Below are 4,590 nucleotides of genomic sequence, written 5' to 3' on the forward strand. Positions count from 1 at the left end.
TCTTTCTTTCTTTCTTTCTTTCTTTCTTTCTTTCTTTCTTTCTTTCTTTCTTTCTTTCTTTCTTTCTTTCTTTCTTTCTTTCTTTTCTTTCTTTCTTTCATTGGTGCTGATGCCCTGCCCTCACAAAGCTTACATTCGGGTTGTGTTGGGACAGCAGACAATAATCAAATAAGTATGTATGCAGTGTGTCAAGTGCTGATATGTGCCATAAAGAAATATAAGGCATAGAAAGGGTATGGGGGAGAGAGGGAAAAGGTTATTTTGTACAAGTGGTAATGGATGGCCGTGCTGAGTTCTGCAAGCACAGGGACATGTACTCGGTTGGGAGTGTGCTTAGCATGTTAGAAAAAAAACAAGGAAACCAGTGTAGCTGGACCAGAAGGGGAATTAAGAAATGAGGGCAGAAAGGTGGGTGAGCTGTGATTGGGCAGATCATGCAAGGCTATGGCCATTTTAATAAAAGAACTTTGGCTTTTACTCTCTTTGAGTCAAGTCCAGGGTAACATCTATGGGAGAGGAATAACAGCAGGGAATGAAAAAGAGGAGTAAGAGGCTTTTGGCAAATGTGTAAGAATTCTGATAGAGTCATTTTTACAATGCTATTACCTATTAAGGATGTTTATTAGACTTGAGAGAAACAGGCACTGTTATCACAAATATGATTTAAATTGTCAATAATGATACATATTTTTATGTATTTTCAGAATTATGATAAGATGATGGCAAAATACTACAACTTAAAAGGTAAGTGTAATACTGGCATCAGGACAGACGTATAGACCAATGGAACAGAATAGTCAACATATAAACTTCTGTGCATATGGTCAATTGATTTTTGACAAGGATGCCAAGGCCATTCATTGGGGAAAGGAAAGTCTTTCCAACAAATGGTGCTTGGAAACCTGGATGTCCACCTGCAAAAAAAATGAAGTTGGACCTTTCTCTTACACCATATAGAAAAATTAACTCAGAAAAGATCAAACAGCTAAACTTAAGCACTAAAACCATGGAACTCTTAGAAGAAAACATAGGAAAAACGTCTTCACTGCATTGGATTTGGCAACAATTTCTGGGATATGGCACCAAAGGCACAGGTAACAAAAGAAAAAATAGATAAATTGAACTCCAACAAAATTTAAAATTTTTGTGCATCAAAGGACACTATCAAGAGAGTGAAATGACAACTCCTAAAATATTTGCAAATCATAGATCTGTAAAGGATTAATATCCAGAATATAAAAAGAACTCCTACAACTCAATAGTAACAACAAAAAAAATCCCCAAGGACCCAATTCAAAAATGGGCAAAGGACTTGAATAGACATTTCTACAGAGTTATACAAATGGCCAATAAGCACATGAAAAGATACTCTACCTCATTAGTCATTAGGGAAAGGCAAATCAAAGCCACAATGACATATCGCTTCGTACCCGCTAGGATGGCTATTCTCAAAAACTAAAGCAAAGAATGGAAAATAGTAAGTGTTGGCAAGGATGTGGAGAAATTATAACCCTGGTGTGCGGCTGCTGCTGAGACCGCAAGATGGTGCAGCCAGTCACTGTGGAAACAGTATGGCAGCTCCTCAAAAAGCTAAACATAGAATTACCGTATGAACCAGTGATTCCACTCATATATATTATATAGATCCAAAAGAATTGAAACCAAGGTCTTGAATAGATATTTGTACACCAATGTTTATAGCAACCAAAAGGTGGAAATAACCCAAATGTCCATCATCAGATAAATGGATAAACAAAATGTGGCATACAATGGAATATTATTCAGTCATTGAAGGGAATGAAATTCTAGTACATTATAACATGGATAAACCTTGAAGCCAATATGCTAAGAGAAATAAGACACAAAAGGACAAATATCGTGAGATTCCACTTTTATGAGGTACTAGCATAGGCAAATTCATGGAGACAGAAAGAATTGTGGCTGCCAGGGGCTGAGGTGGGAGAACTGGGAGTTAGTGGTTAGGATCACAGAGCTTAGGTTGAAGATGATGCAAAAATTCTGGAAATGGACAGTGGTGATGGTTGCATAACATTGTGAATGTACTTAATGCCATGGAATTGTACACTTTTATGTTACATATATTTTACCACAATAAAAAAGTTTATGCAAATTGCACCTGCATCTAACAGAGTAGGAAAATAAAACAGATGTAACCAGTTTATTGAGCAAGGTAGACTCAGCATGTGTAAGCAGAAAGTAAGTTTACTCTCTCTCCCATTACTCATTTCAATTGTCTTCTCTGCTCCTGTTCTTTAACTGCCTTTGGATGGCATTTTATCAGGTACCAAAGGCTTTCTGGTCACTTTCAATTAATATAAAGTCCTGAACGTTGTAATACTGAAACGGTAAAACTCAAGGAAAACTCACTTGTCTGCCCTCCAAAACAGAGCCTACTGCAGGCCTGGAGAACTTCAGGGGGTGGTGTGGAGGGGACAATAAATTTAGCTTCTCCCATTCCCTAAATCTACTACCTTTAGATGCTGCTCTGGGCCCCTCTGGAATTTCAAGCAAAAATCTTCCCTGATTGGTAAAGTTGTCATTTGATGTTGGCGCCCTGATTGTAGCAGATTTTAAGCGCTGTCATTTTCTCTTCTAGGGTGATTTGTGGGTTCTTTTGAGGACTGGAGGTCATGGAGATCTTTCTCTCACAAGTCCCTTGACAGGGGCAATGCCTTTGCCAGCTGGCTGCTTGCATTTCCCTCTAGGACTCTGGTTAGGGCCCCCAGACCCTGCAGGCAGTCTTCTCCAGTAGGGGGCCCTGAGAGTCTAGCAAACTGTTCCTCTGGAAATGTATGCATCCTTGTCCCACCAAATTCTGAATGTGGACTGCAGTGGAGAACTGGCCAGCCCCAGTCTCTCCCCTCTGGCGCCCACTGGGTGGAAGGAAGTTGAGAAAACTCAGGGCCCCTTGACTACTCTGAAAAGTCCAAGGAAGTGCTAATCTCTTCAATCTCCTAAGAAATTGCCTTCAGTAGTTTGAAGTTGAGAATGAGCTACTATCTGCAGAACTGGTTTTCCAGTGTCTCTGTGCATCCTCCTGCATGGGCTGTGCAGCCCTGTCCTTTAGATTGGGGGAGTTCTTCAATTGTATTGTGGGGCCCCACCCAAGGCATCAGGGGATCCCTTTTAATATCCTCTTACACTGGAGCATTAAATCATCCCTGTCCCTGTATTCCAAGCAAGTCCTTTATAAAGTACAAGGGGGTGGTGAGGGGGAATGGAGACAGGTTTTATCTGTCATTCTTATTCCTTTTTTTGTTTGCTTTATTTTTGTTTGTGAAAATTAAACCTTAAAATGAGTCCAGATTTTTCCCTACAAACTTGGATTGAATGCAGTATATAAATATCTTCTATAGTATCTCAGTGAAGGATGATTACTATACTTAATATTTCTCTCGACATTCTTGCATAGGATCACTGATAACCCTCAGCCTTCTGCATCAGGCACAGGTCACCTGAGAGGGAACTTTGACCCTTACTCAATTGAGTAAACTTCCAAGGACTGGGATGCATGCTTCCCCGCTCTCTCTAACCTTGGTCCCTGGTGGGAAACCCTTACAGAAAAATCTTGCCAAATATATCTGCACCTTTTCCTGCCGTATGAAACATCTTTGGGATGCCTGGGTGGCTCAGTCTGTTAAGTGTCTGCCTTTGGCTCAGGTCATGATCCCAGGGTCCAGGGATCGAGTCCCACATTGGGCTCTTTGCTCAGTGGAGAGCCTGCTTCTCCCTCTGCCCCTCCCTCTGCTCATGCTCTCTCTCTCTGACAAATAAATTAAATCTTAAATAAAATAAAATAAAGAATTAAAAAACGATTTAGTGAATGTAATTGAATTTTAAAAAGAGAGAGAGAGAGAATCTGGCATGTCTTTGGTTCTGAACGTCAGTTGTCCTAGTGCATATAGTTCTTTGGGATGGTAGGAATCAGCTTAATGTATAAACTGTGTACCTGTCCACGCTCCCCTTCCCCAAAATGCATACATTTGTTTAAAAATGAAATCTCATTTACAACCTTGCTCTAAAAGCAGAGTGTGAGTGACCAAGAAGTTAGGAAAGAGTGAACACTCAGTTTCTTAAAAAAGAACTGGTTTGTGAAGTATGTATAATTTATATGATTTATATATAATCAGGATAAATCAGAATTAATCAATGAAGGGATGCCTGTGTGGCTCAGTCAATTAAGCATCTGCCTTCAGCTCAGGTAATGATCCCAGAGTCCTGGGATCCAGTTCCACATCAGGCTCCTTGCTCGGCATTGAGCCTGCTTCTCCCTCTGCTTCTGTCTGCTGCTCCCCCTTCTCATGCTCTCTTTCTCTGACAAATAAATAAAATCTTAAAAAAAAAAAGAATTAATCAATGAAGATACCACTCTTCTGGGGTGAAATAAGCATTCTCAGCCGATGAAAGTGGTAGGGCACAAGAAGGACATGATACCAGCTGACTAGGTACTGCTAAGAATCTGGGCCATGCTTACCAGACATTTTCAGGATAAAAAGATGATACGAGAGCAGGTGAATAGATGATAGATAGATAGATAGATAGATAGATAGATAGATAGATAGATAGATA

The 4,590-nt window shown here is 40.1% G+C and overlaps 1 protein-coding gene across 1 annotated transcript in view; it reads left to right on the forward strand.

Annotated features, from left to right (window-relative positions):
- The first annotated feature begins 712 nt into the window (after positions 1–712).
- Positions 713–4,590, forward strand: part of WDR64 (WD repeat domain 64) — a 151,190-nt gene continuing 147,312 nt past the window's right edge. Inside the window, exon 1 of the mRNA XM_035010942.1 lies at positions 713–744. The gene's annotated coding sequence lies outside the window, so the exon portion shown is untranslated. The remainder of the gene's footprint in view (positions 745–4,590) is intronic.

Source organism: Mirounga leonina, unplaced genomic scaffold (assembly GCF_011800145.1).
Source record: "Mirounga leonina isolate KUSES-001 unplaced genomic scaffold, KU_Mleo_1.0 Mir_154, whole genome shotgun sequence".
Lineage (NCBI taxonomy): Eukaryota > Metazoa > Chordata > Mammalia > Carnivora > Phocidae > Mirounga > Mirounga leonina.